The sequence below is a fragment of the Falco biarmicus genome, chromosome 18 (assembly GCF_023638135.1).
Source record: "Falco biarmicus isolate bFalBia1 chromosome 18, bFalBia1.pri, whole genome shotgun sequence".
NCBI lineage: Eukaryota > Metazoa > Chordata > Aves > Falconiformes > Falconidae > Falco > Falco biarmicus.
The window spans coordinates 1,875,259-1,899,263 of record NC_079305.1 but is presented as its reverse complement, the minus strand read 5'-3'; the positions used below and the strand labels follow the sequence as shown (position 1 = coordinate 1,899,263).

The following is a 24,005-nucleotide window of genomic DNA, read 5'->3' as shown; positions in this document are numbered from 1 at the left end:
GCTGCATGAAGATTTAAGGGTCTAACGTACTGCATATTGAAGGTTATTAATTTTTAGGTCGTTCTTGCCACTGGGCTCCTTTAAATGTCACTAGTCACTTTTTTTAAAACCTATATAAAGGAAAGGGGGTTAAAGATAAGGCTGTAAGTCCATCAAGCTGGAAACTTGCCTTAAATTAAGAAAAAGAAATTACCTGTCTGATACTATTGCCCATGCACAAGCATGCCTTCCTCATAATATTAAGAGCAATAACGAAGGCTCTGACAGACTTTGTTGAGTTCGGGCTTGTTAGAGGACAAGAATTAAATTCTCTCCTTGCTCTGCAGAAAAGAGGAAAGACGGATTTCAGGGATACACAGCACCCTGCGGGAGCAGAGAATCTTCTTCCTGATCACCCCGGAGTCCTCCTCATCCCTGGAACGATGAGATTTGAGTATCATTGTTCCAGCAAGTGTTGTTATCAATGGCAGATCAGAATAAATCAGCAGGTCCCTTAAAAATCTAGCCAGCCTGACTCCGTCCTGGTAAAAAAGTAAAACAGAAAGACTGAAGTGGATGGGTCAAATGCAGAGCAAGGAAACCCAGACCCGCAGCAGTTTTGGGTCCTGAGTGGTGCAGCAGTACCAAATACTCCTTCATCTGTTTCTCATGCACTTATCTCACCAGTGCTTAATGCCCATTATTTGCTTTGATGCCCTGGTGGCTGGCATTTTAATAATACGGAGGCAGGTTAAAGTAAATTGGGCTACAGAGGAGAATTATATCTGTCATTACTGGAGTCGAGGGATGCATTACACCTTTGCCATTACTATGCTAAGTCATATTCTAGTATGGCAAAAATAAAACTACATTTGAGGCAGACAGATCACAGGGTTCTCTCCCACAAAGTCGCTGCCAAGCAGCCCTCCAGTGCTGGCTCAGCACTTCTGGGGTCTTCAGCGAACCGCAGAGATGGATGTGAACATTATCGCCTGGCATCGAAGACATGATGAGCTTCAGTGGCTTTAAGGTACATCACTCTAGGCAATTATTTAGGTGACTTTAAAAATAAAGCGTGCAATACATATATCTATAATTTCTCGTTTATTTTTGTTGTATGGTTGAGCTACAGGTAAGACAAGTTTTCTAAATAGCGACAGATAAGCTGCTAAATGCGTTCATCCTTTTTTTTTTTTCCCGGTAATTTTTGTATTTCTTTCCCTCTAGGAAGTATCAAAATTTGGCAGAAAAGGAAGAGAGTCTTTCCAAACTCCATAGCAGCTGAAACACCGTGCATCTGCAAGGCAGCCTTGAGTAACTCAGGAGTTACTGCCTCTCACGGAGGCAAGATGCAGCTGATCAGCTGCCATCTGGCCAGGTAGTAGATCTTATTCCTGTTGCATTGCTATGGAGACGATGGAGAAAATGGGTGGCCTCGGTGGTGGTGAAGCCATGACCTTTAAGACAGCTGATTGCATTAGTGACCGCAGGAGCTCCCGGGGGGGACCTGCTGCCTCAGCTGCGTGGAGTCCAGGTGTTTCTGACTCTGCTCCTGCTTTACTAGAGCACCTTGGGAATACCACTTTACTTTTTTAATTCCTTCCCAGATGTTAGCATGTCTCATTTCAATTGAGAGCTCGCTGGGAATGGAGCCTGCATCTTACGCCCAGCATTTTGCACCGGTGCTGCCTTGGTCGCAGTGATAACTTTTGGTGCAAGTGAAACAGAAATAATGAAGTCAAACAAGCCCTCCGTATCTCCCCCCCTTCCCCATCACCCCCCAGTGATACTTTGCATATTAAAAAGGCAAGTAAAATCAATTTGATAATGCAAGAACTATGGTAGCTCGTGACTTTCAATCAGTGCTTTGGGCTCCCCAGTGATCTGAAGCACTCTTACTTGCTAAAAGTGAATTCTCAGAACAGCAGGAACGGGGGGATCTTGATAGGCTGATGAAGAAGGAAAAAGCATTTTCCTCCAAAGTCCTCGTGGGATTTAGAGCTGAAAAAAGAGAGCAGGCTAACATATACAGTGATGTTAGTGTTCTGCTGAAAAACAAATGCGTGTCCCAACAATTCAGGGCAAAATTTATCTTAAGTCACCATCTTGTGACTTGCTTGTTTACTCAGGCTGAATTTTCAGGGAAAGATTGAATTTAACTGCAAGTGGACATTTCATTCATTAAAAGAAAAGGGCTGGCCAAATTAAATCGTAGAATAGTAGGAAAACATGGGTTGGAAAGGTCTTCTGGAGGTCATCTAGATCAGCGTCCTGCTGAGCACGGAGTTCACCTCGTAACGAGATCGGTGGCTCCCAGCCGGCGTTTCTGGCTGTGCCCGGCTGTGGTTTCGGTGGCCGCGGGATCGCAGGTTGGTGAGCGCTGCTGGCCTGCCTGGGGCGGGAGGTTACTGAGCACAGCAGCACGTTCTGCTCTTAAAACCTTGGGAATAGTGATTTCTCCATGATACATGCGTACCTACAGGATGCAGGTAGGACCTTCTTGAGGTTATGGTAGACACCAAGAAATTTTGGCTGCTTTAGGCGTATTTCTCTTGTATTCTTTTTAGAGCTGGACAAGTTGGAGCACCGGGCATTTAAAAGATGTAGTAAGAAAATCAGACCTTGTGGTAAAAAGACATTGTAATAATAATTAGACCTTGTTTGAGTTAATATTTGTGTTTACCCCACCCCAGTCCTGGATCCAGGGTCCATAGTCCCAGCTGCTGTAGAGAATTTAAGAAAAAAATAATCCTTGCCTGAAGAACGTTTTATCTGAGGATCATCCCAGGGAAAGCAGATGCATGCAGATGTACAAAAGAGCCCGTGAACAGAGTATTGGCTGTAAGAATTGTTGGAAATAGAAATGTTTGGTCCTTAGTAGTTAGTTAAAAAGAAAGCGCCATCCCCGAAGCGCTCTCAGCAATGTCAAGGAGCTTTTTTTCTCTTAAACTCAGGTGGCGGAGCCTATAGATCGTGTGTGTTTATGGGAAACTCCTCCGAGGCTTCGAGAAAGACACAGCAGGAAGAACAAACACGCTTGGCTGATAACAAGAGCAGAGATGTAGGAGAGACTAGCGCCCGTGAATAATCAGAGGCAAGGCTTGTATTTCATGCATCCCAAGCGTGGGGCCAGATTCCTTTTTAAATTCCTCTTACTGGGCAAAGGAATGAACATTTCTATAAACTGCAGTTGATGGTACACAGGTTGTCATTTATAAACAGCCTACTCAAACATTGCAGTATTTGCAATGTATTTATATCATATTATGAAAGATAAATTGTTGGCAAACATTCATAAAGTATTTATTGGACGTGCCACTGTTTGTTCAGTGATTTATAAATCAATGCTATAAAGTGTAAAGTGGTGACAGACTTTCAGATAAATTCTTTGCAAAATATTTGCTGTGCATCAATAATTCTGATATTAATTAGTTTACAGTTTATCCACAAGTGCTTTGGGGATGATTTATAGTTCACTTTCTCACTAGCCCAAGTCGCAAAGGGTCTGGCTCGGGGTGTGTGCTAGACCTGCTGGTTGGTCGCGTTCGTAGTTCAGCCTAGAGCTGAATCTGGCCCTGTTTGGTGCATCTTCTTTGCAAACTCATTGCCAGGAGGCAACAGCAAATGGAAGCAGCTAGAGGTGCTGAGGAAGGCAGGACAACCCCGAGCCTTTGGCAGCAGCAAGCTGCTTTAGCAGCCTGCCAGCAGCACTGAGCAACCCGGCCTCCGCCAGGAGCTTTCTCCCTGCTCCACTTTTTCTCCACCTTCCCATCTGAGGCAACGTCTTCCACCTTTTATCACCCCTTGGTTGTCAGCCCATTTCCATTAAATACTTAGAAACTTCGTTGGAGTGATGCATTTCCCATTGTTTGGCTGATGTTTGAGACCTAAAAGGTTTCTGGTGCTTTTCATGCAGGGAGGGAAGAAAAACCCAAACCCACAAACCAAAAATCACAACAGGATTCTCACTTTACGAGTTCCTAATAGCCAAGTTGACTTCTGTATCCCCTCCTCCACTCTCCCTGCAAAGCATTAAATGACTCAGAAGAGCTGGAAAAACTTAGGGTGAAACCCTCAAGGTTAAAACAGCAGAGGTGCTAAGCCTTCTGAACAGCATGGGGGGTGGTAAGCCTGTCCTGTGCTCTCTAGAGCACCCAAAAATCTTAGAAAACATTCTGTAGAAACGGTGAGTTATTAATATGTGCTTGAAAGAAAGGTCACTTGTTGCCTTAGCAAAAGGTTTTCACATTGATGAATGGAATGCCCAAATGTGCAGCAGGTGGGAGGCAGGACGGGGCTGAGCGGAGGGCTGGCTTAGCTGGGGTGCTTGATTCCCTTCACCTGGAGGTTGCACATGCTCCTTAATCTGCCTGGGGGGCTTTGCTGGCCACGTTCTCCTTCAGTTGCTCTGTGGGGCTCGGTAACAGCAGATGAACAGCCATGGGGTTCCTTCCACAAGCTTAGAGGTACCTAACTCTTAAAAGACACCAAAATACGAAGGCTTTCGTCTTTAAAGGACCGAAGCTGCACCTGTTGAGATGCAAATGCACGGTAGGTTATATTTATCTATGCAAATGAGTTTTGAAGTAGTGCTTGAAATTCATTCTGGTTAGTGTGCGGTCATCTTTTGCTTAAACTCACTGAGGTTGAAATCTTAGTCGGTTTTAGAACTGTAGAAATTAGAATGACTAGTACTAATAGAGTGTTTGTGAAGTGCGCGTCGCTATCTACTCATGTGCTTGTTTACACAGACAAAACAGCCTTCTTGTGGTATAAGGAGCTATTCTTAAATAAGTGCGGAGTTAGCTTTTGGTGATGGATGTCCTCGCTGAGGTGGTAGAAACGTTTGGACCTGTGTTAATGTCCTAGTGAAGATGAATGAAGAGCAGTTAATGTGTTTGTTCCATCAACAAGAGGATAGTAAGAGTACATAGCTGCATGCCTAGACACTCCAGTATCTTTTGCCTGATGGCAGTTAGTTGGTATGTTTTATTCCCATTTGATGAAGTTTTTGGTGAATAATTACAGCCCACTGAAACAGCTCTGAGTAAAGGCCCCCTAATTGCCCTCCCTTGGGAAATTTCAGGCAGGATTTTTGTAGCTTTGTTTTGCTCTGACTTTCCTTTTGAAAACAGACTTCTGGGGAACAGCTCTGTAGAGGTGGAACTGCGTTTGAGCTAAATGGGGCTATCTAAATGCATTACAGCTTATTGTGCTTGCACTTCCTTAGCTACATTACTACTAAGAGCAACCTTTAGACAACTGAATGAAGCAGGGATAGCAACGTGCAAGAGTCGTGTGATTGGTGTGCATTATCAGGCTCCTGCTGGCAAGAGCCATCAAAAGAAAATGTGGGAGTGATAGCCCTGGATAGTACACCAGGAAATGTCAGGTATTTCAGGCAAGGAAAATTGGTTTGAAATCTGGATGCACTACCAGGTGAAGCTTCAGGAAGCACTGCAGGGAGCCATCCCTTCTTTGTGAGCATCCCTGACCCTCCCCTCAGATCTCAGGTTATTAGTATGATACATTCAGGCTTATCGATTCAAAGGGAGTGAATTTGTCTTGTCCGGTACCTTTTGAGAGATGTTCCGTGGCACACCTGACTTTCCTCTCGTGTCATACCTTGTACCTTTTAGCTGATAAGCTTATCTGGCCAAGGCCTTGCTGGTTTAGCGTATGTTTTTGGTGGAGCACCATGCATGCTGTCAGACTTTGATAAATACTGTAAATAGCAGGCGGTTAAGATGGGTCAATAGAGATGGAGATGAACTAGCAGAAGTCTGCGCTGTGGCACCTGGAAGTTCGGAGTTAAATTAACTGAAGTACGCGATGGAGAGGGATGCTTGTTAAAGCTGGGCAGAACGTGGTCTCTGTGAACTTCTCATTAAGGTTTCAGCAACGCAGTTCTAGAGACCTGCGCTCAGATCTGCCATGCACAGTAAATTTCTGCCTGTATCTCCACCAGCATTAAATAAAGCTTAATAAAGACATGAAGATACACGCACAGACCTGCACTTGGCAACCAGATGCAGCGTGCATCAGCTTCTTGCATCTGCTACGGAGAGGAAAGCCGAGCGAGGGCGAGCAGCAACAGTCCGGATCTCTAAAAAAGAAATCCCTGACTGGCTCTGCGTTGAGAGGGCTTTTACGCAGGTTGTGTTTTGGGAGCAAAGTCGGAGGAGGGATGTGAGATCCCACCCTCGCGGGAACCTTATGTGGTGCTTCTGCTCTTCCTTCCTAGACAGAGTTGATTTGAGGTAGCAGGCAAAGCAGGGTGTGCGGTGCTGGGCAGGAACAGGCCCGGGGCTGTGTGGAGGTGTGTCTGTTTAAATGCAAAGTCATGCTTTTCCACGTTATTTTACTCGCCAGGTGAGTAAATTCCTGCTGGGGAGACCAGCAGGTGTTTGGTATCAGCCTTCCACAGGTGCCTGTGATTGCACTGGTAACAAGCAGTGAGCAAGTGCTCTTGAAACTGAACTGGTACCAGTCGTTACCGGTGGCTAAAATAAACCTTCTTAATAGTTGTGGTGGGCTAATTAGGTGGACAAGGTAGAAGGCAGCTGTTAGGTTTGTTGCTTCATCTTCTCTTCCCCCTTTTTCTTCTATAGACTGAACCCATCAAGGTTGCAAGTGGTTTTTTTTTTCTCTCTGAGTTCTGCCTTTGGCGCTGCCGTTCCAGCCCTCCGTGCCTCGGTTTCCCTTCTGTAGCTGCCTGCCTGGGTGAAATCGCTCTGGAAAACATCACTCTGGTAACATCGAAAGCTTTTACCTCTGGTTTGCGTTAACCCAGCCCGCAGAACCTTCGCGTGTTTTCAGTGTTGCTCTCAAACTGCGTGTAGAAAAGCCTTTAAGAACTACTGATCGGTAATACCGTTGGGCAGAGATTGCCTTTAAATTCAAATGCTTTGTAATTTAATACACTGAGCCTGCTGCTCAGGGGCTCCCCGGCGCTGTGGAGCGCGTGAGCAGTTGGAGCGAGGCCGGGATGTCACAGGGAACCCCCAGGAGAGCTTGTGAGCTCCCCACCCCCGCTCTCTGATCTAGATTTGTCTTCTCTCTTGTGAATCTCGACCGTATAATGATGCGGTGTCTGGCTGGGAGGGTAGGGAAGACTGGCACGCTGGCTATGAATATTTATGTTGAAATATTAGTGGTTGGTTTTAGTGTAAATAACAACAGCGCGGTTGAATTCTTCCCAACAAAAACATCTATATCCCTGTCAAGATATGTAAATATTGTAAAAGCCTTTTAGACTCCATAGGGTAGGCTGACTACTTATCTGCGAAAATTATTTCATACTTGTTTATACCAAACTTTCTTCCTGTATTCTCTCAAGTAATTGATTTTTTTGGCTGTAGCAGGAGCAATGTTGCTAAATTAAAACGGCTGCTGGCCTCGTGTGAAAGTTTTTGAACTTGCAAGCGATGACGTTTTGGAAACGAGAACAAATCCGTTTTGAACAAGGAAAAGAAAAAGTAGTTGGGGTTTTTTTTTGTACGGAGAAGCAAAGCACGATGAATGTCAGTTTTTAAAAACCAGAAAGAGCACCCCGTCGATTAAGAAAAATATTTGGGTTTTGCCTTTGTATGGTTAGGCTCCAAGATTTTAGGCTTTGTACATGGAATTGAGGTTTTCAGTAGAGGTTTCAACCTTCTAAAAGGCATCAATATTTCAAAAGCACAAGAAAGTTGGTTTACAGACTGCTCGGTTGTATTAAATAATGTATATATACTTGTGAAGAAAACAAAAAATCAATAGCTATTGCAAATTTAGCTCTGAAAGAATCCTAAGGAAATGTCAACAGTTCTTTTCTGTGCTGTTTCTGCTCATCAAATGGCTTGGGCTCTCCTTTGAAATGATTTTTCAATATTGGCTTTTACTTTGTGGTGAACTTCATGCTGAACATTCTTGGAGAAGCCTAAATTTTCCTCCTCAGTAATGACTTCACAGAGACCCGTAAACATTCCTCAGCGAAGTGGCAACGAGGTGACGGGCAGTGAAGTGTTTTGCCCTCTGTGTGCCACAGGGAGCAGAAATCCCGACCGTTCCCTCACATTGTCCTTATTTGATCTAGGGATGCTGCTTCCCGATAAATGCGTGTGCCGGAGCCTGGTTTCACGTGGTCCCTTAGGATGAGCTCAGGGATGGGTGTGCTAATAGAGGATTATTTCTCCTTGGGTTCCTAGTTCTCTTGCAGAACAGAAGTGTTCCTTTCTCGTTTGAGTTCTCTGTTCTGAGTTGCGGTCCACTTTGAGTTGCGGTCTACTTTAGAACTTACGTAGATAGACCCTTACCATGGGGGCGTTGAGTGTGTGCGACGACAGTGATGGCAGGGAGCGTGTGTAGCTTGTGATTCTCTGCTTCGTGCCAGGCTATCCAAAGGTGGCCAAAAGATTAAGTAATAGGTTTAAATGCGTTTCAAAATTCACCTTTGTACAAACCTACATCGGTTTGGTTAAGCAACCGTTAAGATTTTAGGGTGCCGTGTGGTGTACGGTGGCATGACTATTTCTTTTTCTGATGCCAGGTTGCAGGGTTTACAGTTGCTTTTGCATCTAAAAAAGTAGCAATTATTTCAGAAAGAATGGCTAACACTGAGTATTTTATTCAACAATATATTTAAGTCAATAATATTGTTAAAGATCCTCTGACCTTTGGGGATTTAAGAGCATCTGCAATGTTTCATACTGATCCACAGTGGATGCTCTCCTCCTCCCCCCCCCCCCCCCCCCCCCCCCGCCCCAATAAAACCAGTTTATAAATGAGCAAGGGATACCACTTGTGACTGTACAAGCGCTCTCAGTGAAACTAGTTGGAGTATGTTAGAAGTCAGGAGCTACTTCTGGTGAGCAAGGGCATCCTGACCTTCCTGCAGGAGCGAGTAGATATGGTATCCCTCAAAGTAACATATTCAGGGGCCCTTCTGCAGCATCGTTGGTACTTGAATTCCCTCTGGCATCAGTGTGATTAACACAGACCTACGAGTTTCAATAGCCGTATCTTGCTTGAATGAGACCCGCGGTGGGAGTACGCGGCTAGTAGAGGCAGAGCAGCTGGTGGCCCGTGTGCTTGGGCGTAGCTTGGACACTCCGTGGTGGCATATTCATTTGCTTTGCGGTTTGTTGCCTCGGGGTACCCGTTTGTGTGGCCAGGTGGTAAATCCAGCTATAAATGACTCTGCAAAATGGTCAGGAACAGGAAGGAGCAGCTGCTCTTGGAAGGAAAGCAGGGAAGAGCAGCAGTGTAACCGGGAACGATGAGTGCTGCCGGTGGATCTTCAGCTTTAGTATCGATACCCACCTGCCTTGGGAATTTGAACAAGGAATGACGAATGATGGGGAGTTCCAGCTCCTTTGCTACCCGATAACACCTAATATCACTGTATGAAAAGTGAAGTTGGTGTAAACTGGTAGTTTCCAAATGATTTGTTAAGTATGTAGTCTAATGACTGAGTAAGAGCTTTGTAAATATTTGCAGACAGGGATGTGGAATTAGCTTGTGTAATGCATGCAAGCGATGTAATTTTCAATTTACTTATCAATGTAAACATTAATTTAAACCTGATGCTAGTGCTGGTTCACATAACTTTCTGGGAAAGCCGTGACATTTCTAATTTGCCTGCATCTTCAAAGTGGGGTCTGGGTGCCGGTATCCAAGTCGGAGCTGGAGGCTGGAGATGGTGTGGCCAGCTCTGCGGGATCCCGCTGGCCCGCGTGATCCGGGATGAGGGAATAACGCATCAGTACGTTGCTTGATGGCAGAGGGATTGAGGCAGCGTGACCTGTCGGACAGTGCTTTAAACACGAGCTGGGGGAAGCTGGGTGCTCTTCGTACCCCGCTCCAAGCCGTGTGCGCTGACGGTTCCTTCTCCTCGGTGTTTTATCTGTGCCGAGTTTACAACCCAACCACGCCAGAAAGGCAAGGACTTCTGCTGGTCGCATGTATAGCGCCTTACGTAATTCACCGCAGCTTTGCTTGGACTCTTTGGGCATTACTGTCGTACAAATAATATTAACCACTTTATTTTAATGCTTTGTTTTGCTGTGCAGAACTCCGGTCTTTCAGAAATACTAAATCAGGTTCTTGTATCCCAGTGGAAAAAAAATTGACATGTTATTCCAAGCGGTTGTGTTTTTTTTTCTTGTACAGCATCTGCTTTTTCTTGGAGAACAGAAAGAAATCTTTCACAGAGCAAATCTTTTTGTCGCCTTTCTTTTTCTCCATTATTGTTTAGCAGATCACAATCTTATACATAATGTATATGTGACTGAAATATTCAAGGTAGTTAACATTTACCATTGTTGCCAAGGGAAGTAATTCTCTTCCAAAGATACAACTTTAATATAAAAGAGTAATAGCTGATATTACAGTGTTCAGATACAAAAACTGATAATGGAGCCCTGTTGATATTTAATATCAGCTGGATTCAATGAATTTTACATTACGATACTTTTTGAAGGTTGGATTTGTGGTTCTGTGATGAATAGCTAGAATAATTACATCCATATAAAATATAGTGCCCGAGAACTGTATGTCATGAAAATACACCTCTGATAGACTTGCTTTTCAATGTTAATAAAATTGAAGAAATACGACTTAAATTTAACTTAACCTGGCAGAGAAGTTCAGTTTATCCAGAAGTTATTAATGCAGAAGAACAGAAGGATTTGGTGGTTTGTTGGGTTTGTTTGGTTTGGTTTTTTTTTTTTTGATTGCTGCTTAAATCAACATTCCTTCTTTGTATCTCAGTTAATATTCTCCCAGGAAAGAGAAAAAATCGCTCCCATCAAAGTACGTTATCACTTGGGTACCATAGTGTGAAGCCTTTCTGATTGGGCCTGACGGGGAGAGGGGAATTATCTCACGTCTTGCTCTGCAGCGCAGACGCCACCGCACCATTTCTCATCTTATTCCTTGCTGGGTTCCCCATAGCTTTTGTTTTATGGAACTAACTGGCATGCTGGTGTTACGCCGAATCTCAGCCCTGATTAGATTTTACTCCACACGAGTGCATCAAAATCTGCGGAAATCGTTCCTCCGCACCCTCGCCGTGGGGGTGGACTTAATGGTGGGAGCTGGAGGCTGCGGCGTGCTGCTGGTGGGGACAGTCGTAGGCTCGGGCACAAAGAAGTCCAGAGCCAGAGAAAGGAGGAAAATAACCTTCTTTTTCAAGGTTTTTGCAGTTAACGTGAGAGGTGAAGGGTTCCAGCGATCCCAGGTGAGAAGGCAGGAGAGCAGCAAGCCGTTCCCCTGCCTGGCGCAGACGGGCGAGCCGGGGGAAGGATGCCGGTCTCAGGGGACCAGCTGCTGCAGCAAGGCACTCGAGAAAGTAAGCAGGCATCAGAGTTAAACATCTGTGCAGCATTAAACATCTGCGCGGGGGGGGGGAAGGAGCTGGCAGCGACCCAAGATCGAGGCACCACTCTGGCAGAAACAACTGTTCCTTTTTGTGCCCCCATTCATGTCCGTTCCACGGTGCGAGCGAAGCAGCAGGGGCAGCGGTGGAGGGTTGCGAGTGAGCTGAGCATCAGGTGGCGGAACTTGCCGGCGAAAAAAACGTTTCTGAGAGCAACAGGAGGTGGCTTGCAGGCTGCCAGCCGGTGTGGTAGCGAAGGCTGAAGTTCTTGCCACAGGCTTTGCAGCAGGTTTCTGAAAACATTCTGGAAATGTGCTCTGCAACGTGCTTTTCTGCTCGTCTGATCTAAGAAATCTATTTCTTTTTGGGACTGTGGTTTTTTTCCCCCTTCCCAGCAGCCGTGGATGTTTCCCCTTTGCTGTTTCATTCAAGCTGCAAGAGGTCATTTGTCCCCATCTTCAGGTGTGAGACTGTTCCTTGATCTTTAAATCCTTTCCCTGGACTTGATGCTTATCAAGGTGTCTGAGAGGTTCTCGGCTTGATTTTTGGGAGCAGAGCGGTGGATTGCTGCCTGTTGCTGTTTGATCAGCAAGTCTTAGCTTTATTTCCCTAAAGTATTTGGAACCAAACATATTAAACCGTTGAGGTGTCACCGAGAAAGGGCCCAGCACCCTCTAAAATTGCTTCTAGCGAGACCTTCGGGTACGATGTCCCCAGGCGCACAGCTCGCTGTGTAACCTCAGTGCTGTGAGTCTTCCCTGCTGAGGTGGTTTCCATCCAGGACATGTGAAATATTCCACGTTTGCTTGGAGCAGAGAGGAGTCTGTTGGCTGCCCCAGTGGTGTTGCCCGTTGGGGAGGTCTGTCTGAAAGGCTCTCCCCCACCCAACCCCTACTTTGCTTCCCGCTGGCGCACAGTGATCTCGTTGTAAGGCGATAAACGTGTCCGAGTGATTATTTATTCAAGCGTGTTGCCCACCAGTCCCTTGCGAGATCAGCGTGGGGTGACCAGCTTTGGTTTTTACATGAAGGAGCTGGTTTCATCCTTTATTTCTTCCCTGTGTTTGACAGAGAGACGGGACAGAAAAACCTTTTTTGTTGTCACTCTCCCGTTCTGGCGCTTCTCCAGAGGAGACGCCAGGTGTGCAGCGCGCCGGTGTCAGAGCCTCGGTGGAATAGATGCTGTAGGAGAGACATTGCGGAGTGGAGCTGCTGGAGGAGGGAAGCTCTGCTTGTCACAGGTCACGATGGCAGTCCGATGGCCTCCTGGTGGGTTGTGACAGTGACCTCTGTCACTCACTAAATGAGTCAAACCGAAATGGAGAGACCCGAGCCGTTGCAGAGCATCCGTATCCTGCCCTGGCTGGCTGCGTCGGCTGCGCCGTGGTTAGCTGGTGGCTTCCCTTCCCCTCCCAGGGCAGTAGTGAATTTTGATTTCACATTCCATAAATCCGTGGGCTGAGAAGCAGGGCGCAGGATTTTTGTCACAGAAAAGTGAGCCACGCTCCTTGCGACAACGTTATCCCGACGAAAAAGCCTACATCACTTTTCAAAACTCCTTACAGCACTCGGGAACTTCACCCGAGAGCTACAGACACTGAAGGTCCTGCTGTATTTTACAAATCGAAGGTGGCTTCTAAGCCGTGTAGGTGGGCTTGGAAAGTATTGTTCTTTGTTCTTTTTATTTATTTATTTTATTGAAGTCTGTAACTGTGTCTGCAGGTACAGATGGTCCTTTACCAGGAGGCGAAGGGTCATGTGCTCTGTCCAGCTGGTACTCGCTGCAAGATGTGCACTGAAGTTGCGTGATGTAGTGGCAGGTACACAGGCACGTCCGCTTCCCCGTCAGAAGGAATTTAGTGAATCATCCATCTGTGATAAGAGCAGTGGATAAACCCCTCCCTCGCAATACCGGCAATTTTCCAGTTGGGAAAACCAGCCACCGTTGCTGGTTTTGCTTTAGCCGTGTTTGGTCTGAGCTTTTGGGGCATCCCTGGGCAGCACGGACGCTGTTGTCAGATGCTTTCATCGGAGAGGCCGCGCTGCTCTTTTCTGTCTCCTGTAGAAGTTTTGAAGATTCTTCAGTGTTTCTTTAGAGAGAAAACCTTGAGGTTTTCTCCCATCGCTAATTGTATGGCCAAGAAGGGAATAACAAATTAGCTGTTTCAGATTTGTCAATTTTAAAATGCTATTAAGCTGCTCCAGTTTAATTTTGGTTAAGAGCTGTTTCATTATTAATGCGGAGAGGAAGTCATCTCTAATGACCCTTGGGACATGCCAAAGTGCTTTAAGATCAGTTTGGGTAGTCAGAGATGTGTGAGTAATAAAGCGTCTGCTCTTGCAGGGCCTTTGCCCACCTTTGGCAAGGGAAGCTGGCAAGATGGGCTCTGCCACGTTGCTTGCTGATCGCTCCCAACCTGCTGCCTCCTTGAAGAGCCCCCTCCGTCTCTTCATCTCTGCTACTGCTTCCCTGGTTGATATATATAAGTTGTTTTTTTGGTTTTATTGGTTTTTTTGGTTTTTTTTTTTTGCTTTCCCAGCACAGAAACCTGAAAAGTTAAGGCACCACAAGATGCAGTATGACATAATCGATACAGTAACTTTTCAAGCTTGCCAAGGCTTTGATTTATTTTTTTTTTTTCCGAGTGTCTTGCTATCTGTCAGCATGTGCTAATTGAGCCTACATACCCATATGGCATCTGCTCTCTGGAGGAAAGTGTTTCAATAGTCCTGTGGAGTACAGCAAATAGTGGTTGATGTGTAGGGAAGCGTTTGCCTGTGAATATCGTGTTCTGGTAAAACAAACTGGGGCTGCTCTCCGCGAAGCGTACACCCGGGTCCAAGCCTGAGTCGGAGCCGCCAGTGCCGTTGCTGTATTGCAGAGGAGTCTCAGGGCACGGTGCTGGGTGGATTGTGTTAGATATCGCGCCGAGGTAGAAATATTGACGATTTTAGTTGGGAGGAGGGTGGGACAGATGACAGCGGCTGATTGCTGAGAAGCACAAACGTGTGGCCCGTGGAAATGAGGCAGCAGCTCTGTTAGACGTGAGGCATGGTGGTGGTACTTCAGCCGTCGCCCCAGAGCGATGGGAATGCTCCTCGAGTGGCTTGATAACAAATGCGTCTGCTTCACTGGACTGAAGTCCACTGGGATTTTGCGTTCCTATACCCCTCTGTGTGCCGCTGTGCGCACGCCGCTTGCGTTTCCCTGAAACCCTTGGAACAGGGTGCAAGTGCCTTTGTGCCCCGTGCTGCTGGCTGCAAAGGGGTGAATTTCACCCTTTGAATTAATTAAGCATCTGTCACGGTGGGGAAGGTAGGTGCTTTCACATTCACAGATGGATAAACAGAGGGAGAATGGGTTGCCTGAAGCTACGCGCTAAGAGGAAGCATTAAAAAAAAAATACATAGTCGTGTGTTTTGCTTTTTGAAGGGACCGAGAGGTACGCAAGCAGGTTGGGTGTGCCTGGGTGGAACCAGAGCGCTGTGGACCCGGTGACCAGTTTCAGTCAGACACAAGAGTCCTGCAAATGTGGGCATCTGGGTGCCGTGTGCCGCGTGACAAGCACCGAGCGTGCGGTGCTGTTGCAGCCAGAGGTTTGGGCTCGGCGGGGCTGACACGAGGCTGTTCCGCGGGTCCTGGAAGCGGCGAGCGCCGCGACGAGCACTCGCTCCCTCCCCAGCGCCCGGGAGCGCAAGTGCAGCGGCTGAAGGCAGGAAACCAGCTTCGATCGGGGCCCAGTTTCTGGGACTGAATTGCTGTGCCACTTGCGCTGCGTGACGTTGCATAAATCATACCGTGGTTACGGGCTTTCCCTCTACCCGTCTTGCTTTGCAGCCCTAATTTACTCTACTTGAAAGCCATCAGGTGAGGGAGGGGAGTCGCTCCAGCCGGCCTGAGGGCTCGATTCGGGTCTGAGCGGAGGCGCTGGGCGCCATCCCCTCGCCATGTCCTTCCCTGCTCTCTCCGCACAACGATGTCAGGAGGAAAAAATGCGTGACTGTGATCTGAAAAAGCAAAACCGTGGGGCGTCCGTTGACAAATGTGGAAGGAAAGGGCTGACAGGGATGCCAACTGCCCCATTTTGGCTACTAATATCCATGATTATCAATATTTAACAGATCATATCCCAACCTCCAGGTACCCTGCAAAGGGGAGAGTTGTGAGTTCTTGGTTTGGGGTTGGTTGGTTTGTTTTTGTGTTGGGTTTTTTTTTTCTTTCTGCCAGGTCTGTTGCTGACTTACTTTGCTGGATGCCATATGGAAGTGTATGGAACATGGGTTATTTCTTGTGTGTCTAGAGAAGCATTTGTGTGTCCAGGGTCATCAAACTGACTTTTGAGGAATCTTGATGACATAACCATATAGATTTGACTCTTAAAATCACTGGGTTCCTCTAAAAAGGAGAGCTTAGACTGGGCCTAGGTCTTTACTTGTTCCTTATACTGCGTTGAATATTTGCTTGGTGCTTATTGAGTGATGCAGAGAAATTATATGGCTGTGCCAAAAGCAACGTCTTTGTATAAGAATTGCTGTACTTGCAGTGATTCCAACTGTGCCTTCAGTCCTTCAGGTCCGTTTTGCTGAAGAAATGGCACTTTCTAAAGTGTGTGTAACGATGTGCTTATGTTTGATGCTGTAATTTGAAAGATTAAGGATTATTGCTGGCTTGCGTTGCCCGAAAAGCTCAGGCTTTTTGTTGGCTGAGCACAACGAAGAGCTGCGTGTGAGCAGCAGCGTGCAGGAACCGCTGTGTTTGCCGCGATCCGACATCTGTCTGATCTTTGATGTTGACCAGGGCCAACGCATAAACCTGCAACAGGCAGGTGAAATGAAATAATCCATCCCACGCAACAGAACTCGCTGTAACCAGCCTGAGAATAGCTTAACCCCTGAAGGCGAAGGCTTAATAATGTTATTCTGTAATAACTTCAGATCTACTCAAAATCCATTTAGTTCTCCCATGTCCCATTATATTTTTTGCCGGGCCAATTTGTGTAAGGGCGAGGTCTGCACTTGTAGGTATTGTTCGAAATGAATGTCCGTGGCCACTGGTTTTCAGTGTGTTTCGACTGTTACTGAGCGGACTGCTGTGGTTTTTAGGTGAGGTTTCCCACAGAAGTTGTGGGTTGACCGTAATAAAATATGCTGTGAAGTATCTATATCGCTTGCTGCAATAATCGAGACCAAAAAAACCCAAACAACCCAGCTGATGAAAAGTATCCGCACATACGTGCGTAAAACACAGATTAATAAAATGCACCCACCGCTCTGTGGAATGGATTGTCATCTGAAAATCTGTCGATCCTGGTGTTGGGGTAGTGAAGTCCTGTGACGCTGCTCTGACATGAGCGCTGATCTCCCTCTGGCTCTGAGGGCGGGTGGAAATAATCTGGCTGCCTGGACGTTTGTATGGTTAGGGCCACGCATTCATATCAAGAGTCTTTGTTTCCCTCCGGAGCTCGATCCTAAAAGGCCCCTGATGCTTGTGCTGGCCCAGCCGAGGGGCTTTAGGGCAGCATTATCCTTTCAGCTTCATCGGGAATATCGACGCCGAGACGTGCGGGGTCCTCGGCTCAACCCCTGCTCTGCCTCCTAGGACCAGGCGCTTTGCTGTGCTGCGCGCGGACTCGCAGGCGATCGATCTGCCTGCTGCCCTTCCCTCGTCCTGCCGCAGCCTCTGGTGTCTGACACGCTGCAGCTGTGACGGGACCCAGCTCTGCAGCCTTTCGGAAGAGGAGGCTTGTGTGTAAAAGAGGAGGGCAAATGTCTTATTGAAACCAGTGGGAGTTTTGTTTGATGATTATTATTCACAGCAGCACTAGGAGCAATCACTGCTTGCTCCTGCAAAGTTGCCGGTTCCTCTTCAGCCTTCTGTAACACTCTGGCTTTCCTCTCCCCCCCTCACTCGCCTGAGCAGCGGAGGAGTTTGCCGTTGGCTTCTTCCCCAGCCTGCTTTCTCATGCAGATACGTAGCCTCTCTTGCATATGCCCTCGACGGGGTTTAATCTATACAAATTCCATCCCCCAAAATCCGTCTGGTTTGAATAGCCCCTCCTGACTCATCACCTTCGCCTTCCCGCGTGCTTTGCGGTCAGCAAAGCCTCACGTACCCCAGAAAGGACCGTTGGGTTAATTGAGTTAGGAGGGACCTGTGTTTTGTCTGCGGGGGATGAGATATGCAGTGTGCTGCACGTGTGATAAGTAGCCTTGTTTAAAGTCATCAATTAACTCATTCTGTGGGGCAAATTTGGACAGACTTGGCGGCTGGAGCATCTTCCCTGGGAAGAGAGTGACCTGAGAGCTGGTGCTGATTTGAAGTGACGCTTCCAGCTGGTGGGGACCGGGGGAAACCCCCCAGGGCGAAGCTGGCATCGCTCTTCACATGGGTCTACTCGCTGCTGCTTGAAACCGAGCTAAGTTTCCTCTCTGCAATTTGGTGGCTTTAAGCATCGCGGCATCTTACCCGGTTCAGATGGCAGCACCGCTCTTTCCAGGCGCCGCTGGCTCTAACTGGGGTAAATCTCCAGGGAGGAGCGATGCGTCAAGGCGAGCCGTGGGTTATGGAACTGAGAGCTGTGTAAACCGAGAGTACGAACTCTGTGCTCAGACGTAGGAGAGTCTCTGCTCCTGTAAGGGCTGCACGCACGCGTTGGACCGAAGTGGTGATTCACTGGAGCTGTTGGCTGCCGTCGGCTCGTTGTGTGTATCCTACAGCGCAAAACAGAGGGGCCCAACACTGCTTCCCTCTGCTCCAGCGTTTGCCGCACCTGGCAGGGTGTATCCAGATGTGCAACACCCATGCTTAGTGGGATATAAGCAGCCGAAGTGCAGAGATGGTCGGAAAAATAAATAAGTAAGCCCCAGCCCTAGAAACTTTGCTTTGCTCTCGGAAGTTTATTTAGGAAGGCAAACGGCCGTGACCAGATGTGTGTGGGTGCAGGGAGAAGACGCTGTAGGTTTGCAGAACTGATGGCAAACAGAGAGTGGGCCTAATCAGATTGGAGTAACTTGGATGCCTCTGTGCCCAAGGGGGTGTTTGCTTGCGGATAAAGCTTTGGAAAAACCCCGGGACTTGGGATAGGAGCATCCCAAGCGCCTTTGTGGCCAAAGTTCAGCGGTATCTGCTCGGTGTCTGATGTGCTTCGGTTAGGGCACATCCTCCCTACGCAAGAACGGCACTTGGATGGAAGCACGGATGTTTGCTCGCCGCTCCGTGTGGGTGTAACTTGGTAGACGGCGATCCTCAGGTGGGGAAGGGGGAGCAGGCGCCTGGGGTAGAGCGAATGTGCTAAACTCGGGTACTAATGTGGAACCGTGGCCTCAGCCTGGCTATAAATTGCCACCTTGCAAAGCAATTTCAGTTTTTCCTGTCTTCTCACTTGTGATATATTTGCTGGGAGCTGTAGGTGTCTCGCCCGTGATTCCCTGTGCTGCTCTTTGAGTCTTTTCCAGGGTTTGGAGAGGGTATTTGTCTGTTTTCTGTGCACGTGTACCCTGCGCATCTCAGACCCGGGGAGGCGGTTTCCTTAGGAAAATCTGCAGGTTGCAGTGTATTTGTCTTTCAGAAACAAAGCTTTTCGGGGATGCGCGTTGTTTATGCCTTGGAAAGTTTTCTGGACCAAATTTACAGCCTGATGCAGGAGGCAGTCTCGCTGCAGAACAGCCGGTCGTCGTTCGAGTATTCCCTGGACTAGGGAAGAGCCGGGTACCCAAGAGCTGCATCCTCTGGGCTGGGTGGGTGGTTTGTTGGTTTTTTTTAAAAAAAACCTTTCATAAGGTCTTGTTTTGTTCTGCTGTGCTACGAAAACAAGTTGCAAACCATGACTTTTTTTTTTTTTTTTGTGAAATGTAACTTGTTTTTTTCCAGCCAGCCCACAGGGAAGACGTTCAGCACCCCAAAGAGTCGAACTGCCATCCTCACTGCCAGAAAGGCAGGCTATCAGTTTAAGTGACAGCTTTGTTTTGCATTTTAGCATCTCTCCAAGGATGACTGACTATCCTAGGGAGAAAGTGTCACCTGATTTGAAGCCTCCCTGTGCGTGGATGCAGGTAGGCGCGAGATGATATCTGAGCTAGCTATGAAGACATATCCTTTGCAAGGAAAATGTTTGTTCTCGGCTGTAATCAGACATGCTGGTTTCCTTTGCTGATGAGGTTCCTTCAACTATATTAAATAGCAGGGCACTTTATTTTTCTAGGGTCTTGCTGTTTATTTTATTTCGGCACGCTTCCCCGTCTTACAGAGTGGCTGCCTGTGCAGTTGGACTGGAAGATATTGGAAGGGGAATAGGAACAATAAAAGAGCTATGGATGGGCCAGGAGAAACAGCCTTTCCGTGCATCTTTTCTGATGCCGTTGTTCCTGGGTTGGCACATCTCATGACAGCTTTAGAGAAACCTCTTTTAGTCCCACTAGTCCTGTCCCATCACTAATGGGCCTGAAAAACTTCCGTGTTGAGTAATGGGAACACCAAAAACAGGCTTACCTTGTTGCTGTTGAGTTTGCCCTTGCACCCGTGTCCCTTGGCTGAGCTGGGACTGTCCTACCCCAGCGTACCGTGAAGATGTCACAGTTCCCGGCCATCCGCCGGGATGTCCTCGGATGCTGGCTGGCTTTAATATGCTGGGCTGAATGGTGGTGCTTGAGGAACTGAGTCAGGAGGAGAGGAGAGGCCCCTGCTCTTCAGAGCTGAAGGCTTTCATCCAATGCCACGTGGTGAGGTCAGCGCTACTGGTTTAAGCTGGTGAACTGGAAGTTGATTATAGTGCCGGCTGGAGCGTATTTTCTGCCCGTTGATGGTGTATCTTGGCAGTTGGGTGAATGCAAAGGAGTAAAGCAAGGCTCTGCTCTTGGCTGCTCTCTCTATCTAGTGGGTGGTGTAAGTGCTGTGTGGGTGTTTAAAAATGCTGCTGAACTGGTACAGTCTGGTGCGAAGGGAGAGGTGCAAGGCAATCCGTTGGGCACAGGGTACACGGGCTCTCTCTCCGCGGCGGACCTGTTCTCAGCCACTTTGTTTCTGGTTTTGACAACAAGATTTGTTTCTGGCTCTGAGCAGTAAGCGTGAGCAAGCAGCTCTAGCTGGATAAAGTTTTGGTTTCTTGCTTAGTATCTTTCTTCCAATGCTCTTTGTAGCCTTTGGGTGATGCGTCGCCGATGCACAGGATCTTTCTGAAGGCTGGCGGAAGCAGCTGGAGAGATGGAACCAGTAGAACTGATGGGCTGATGCAGCAGCAACCCTTGCTCCGACAGCTCCTTACAGCATTTATTCATCAACAACAAAAAAACCTAAAAATTCAATTTTCATACCAGGAATCTGACCCAGTGGCCACTTGAAACCAGTAGATTATCTTGCGAAGTGTCAGGGAGGCTGGGTTAGGATCCAAGTATGTAGGCTCTGCTTAGGAGCCATCACCTAGATGGTAGGTAGGTAGGTAGAACAGAGGGAGCTGGGGAACCAGAGCTTTTAAGGCACAAAAATACAAGCATTAGTAACATTCTACAGTTTGAAGCTGGTTTGTTTTTTCCTAAAGGTCACTGGGTTTGAAAACAAAATCCCTTAAGAAATCGGACAGGATCTTTGGTGCTGTGCTGTTAGCTTGAATCCCCGGCAGGAGTAGCCGGGCACGGAGACGCTGGAGCCTGCGAAGAGAAGCCTGCCAGGCAGACACGCAAACATCCAAATACATTCAAGAGGCTGTGGACAAAGCAAACGCCTGCGTTCACCGCAAAACCTTGCAGTGAGAGGTACCAGTCGAGAATTTTAGTTGACAAAATAGCAGCGTTTTGTTTGCAATAGCAAAAGAAAAAAAACAACAACGAAACAAACAAGGGGGCTTGTCACGTTCACCTGAAGCCCACAAGAGGTGAGGACACCCCGTTGGGGAGTCTTGTGAAGGAGGAGGTAGATGTAATGACTCAGCTCACCGTGCTCCTGGAGCTCGGAATGGCTGATGCCAGTAGAAGCAGATGGTTTTATGCTTAATTGTGGTTCAAATTAAGCACTTGTGTCCGTGATTCAGGCTAAGAGTAGGATGGGCTTCAGAATTAGGCTCTAAGAAATCAGAGAGGAACCGGGAGCAAACAGTTCCCCTTCCCTTCTCAGCTTCACGTCGCCATCTCGATCTACCGATGTGCCTTCCAGCTGCCGTGCCAGGTTTAGTTGTCGGAAAATCTCCTTCAAATCCCAAAGCACGGAAAAGCAACTCGTGAGGCGGCAGCAGCAGCAGCAGATGCCTGGATGTTCGTAGCATCTGCTGAAGGCAGGGCAGGGAAGAGGAGTTGGGTAGAGCATGTGTGATGTGGGTGCTCCCAAGATTTACACGCCCTGTTGAGCATATGGAGAACTCGAATAGCTTTTCTTTAGCGCTTAGTAAGTGCGGAGTTCAGATGTGTCCAGATAAATGTGATGATTCTCCATGCTAAAACAGAAGGGGTTTGGTTGTTTGTTTTTTTCGTTTTGGTGGTTTTTGGTTTGTTTTTTTCCACCAGGCTAACAGGTCTTGATGGAAGAACAGTGAGCAGGTGTGAACTTGGCTTTCAGTGGTAGGAAGAAAAAAATGTAACTCTAAATGCTTGGCTGCTTGGTTTTGTGTTTTCTGGGGGAAGGGTGGGAATCTGTTTTGAAACTACGTAGGAAGTCTCAAAGTAAAGATGGCAGATCTATAAAATATTTTGATTCTAGGACTCATTTGAGACCTAGAGGTTCATAAATCCAGCACCTGGTGCCCAGTTCTCCTTTGAGCTTGACTGGAAACTCTGCTTAAGGAGTGGCAAATATTTTTCTGAATACATTTTGGGAGGAAACCTGAGAAATACTTATTTTTCTGCATTATTCAATATATTTTTGGAAGTATTTGCCTGTCTATATGTTTGGCATTGGAAAGTCCTCTGTATAATCCAAGCAATGTAGATGAAAACTTCTGAAATAAGAGGCTGTGTGCAAATTGATTAGCTCGGTCTCCAAAATCCCGTCTGAAGCCAGCAAGATATCCATCAGCAGCAGAACTGTATGAGTGAAAAGATAAACACGCGCTTTGTTTTGCCAGTAGTTTCAGAAGAGGCACACAGTTGCTTTGATTCAAAAGGTTTATTTTATTTTCACATAGATCAGATTGTTTTTGAATTTCTTAGCGCGCTCTTTTTTTTACATTTGTAATAAAAATATTCGAATAATTAAAATTGAAATGTATTTTGACATTTTGAAGTTATACATTTTACCGTCCCGTTTCCTTGAACCTCCTCACCCCCAACCCATTAAAGAAATGAAATTACAGAAATCAATGGCTCTTTCACCAGTGATAGCTGTTTTTTCAGTCCCCATTTGGCTCTTCTTTCCCTACGCCTTCTGCGCCGAAAGGTTTGAAGGTAAATTTTGCCAAAGTGCTTCATCTTATCCATGATGCCATGATGTTTTAAAATTTTATTATTTTTTTAATGGGGGAAAATAATCCTGCTTTTACGGAGCGCCGTAGGAGGCGTACACGGCGTTCCCACCTAACCCAAGTTGTCGCTTGCCCCGGTGCTCGGGGAGAGCTCACCTCCGTGCACGCTGCCGACGGGCTCCGAATCCCCCGCCTGACTCACCTCCTGCTAATTGGCACCCTGATCAGCGTTCTGGAGAGCAGGGAGCTGGATGTGTCGCAGGCAGCTGCCCTCGGGACAGATCATGAGCGGTCCTGGCGAGCCGCGGTCTTGCGCTGTCAGTCCGGGATGCGGCAGCAGCACCGGCCTCGCTAATGCGAGAAGACAGCGCGCGCGGGGAGCGGGGCTCTGGAGTGGCACCAGCTAAAAGTCAATCTGAGTTTTCCAGTGGAACTAAGAAATAGGCTCCTTGGCTTCCCAACAACGCGCGGAGCAGCAGTCAGGGACCCTCTTTGCTTTTTCTTGACTGCCCTGCCCTGACTTGTTTGAAAACTTGTCCCCCCATCCCGCATCAGGAGACGGGGTCTCAGCATCAGACGGAAATCAGAGCTGGGGTTTGCGGTGTCGTCCTGAGCTGGAAGTGCCACGCGAGGTCCCACGCCTGCTGCGCCCAGAGCTTTTTGCCTTGATCCAACGGGGGATCCGCGTCCCGTGGCAGCCCAGATCTGTGCCCCGCGCTGATAAAGAACGCTTTCGTGACGGATTAATTTTACGTCAACAGAGAAATAGGCTCCTGCTGACGTGGCGACGGCAACACACCGCTTATTTCCTTCTTTACTTCAACCCTTGGGATGCTGCTCCTCCTCCTCCCTCTCCCTCCTTGCTTTTCCTCCTCCCTCTCCCTCCTTGCTTTTCCTCCTCCCTCTCCCTCCTTGCTTTTCCTCCTCCCTCTCCCTCCTTGCTTTTCCTCCTCCCTCTCCCTCCTTGCTTTTCCTCCTCCCTCTCCCTCCTTGCTTTTCCTCCTCCCTCTCCCTCCTTGCTTTTCCTCCTCCCTCTCCCTCCTTGCTTTTCCTCCTCCCTCTCCCTCCTTGCTTTTCCTCCTCCCTCTCCCTCCTTGCTTTTCCTCCTCCCTCTCCCTCCTTGCTTTTCCTCCTTTTTCTTTCAAACTTCTGCCATTTTTTGGCAAAAAGTTTATGCTCCAGCCGGCGCACTCTGGGCTGCCTCACGCTGCGCTCTTTAGAGGTACCCGCGTTCCCGCAGGAAGCATCGCGTGTGCTCAGACAGTATTGGTGATGCTGTCAAGC

General features: G+C 47.6%; 1 long non-coding RNA gene across 1 annotated transcript in view; it reads left to right on the top strand.

Annotated features, from left to right (window-relative positions):
• The first annotated feature begins 362 nt into the window (after window positions 1-362).
• The window catches only part of LOC130160533 (uncharacterized), a 226,374-nt gene continuing 202,731 nt past the window's right edge, over window positions 363-24,005 (top strand). Inside the window, exons 1-2 of the long non-coding RNA XR_008826019.1 lie at window positions 363-1,009; window positions 1,207-1,357. This is a non-coding gene — a long non-coding RNA (uncharacterized LOC130160533). The remainder of the gene's footprint in view (window positions 1,010-1,206; window positions 1,358-24,005) is intronic.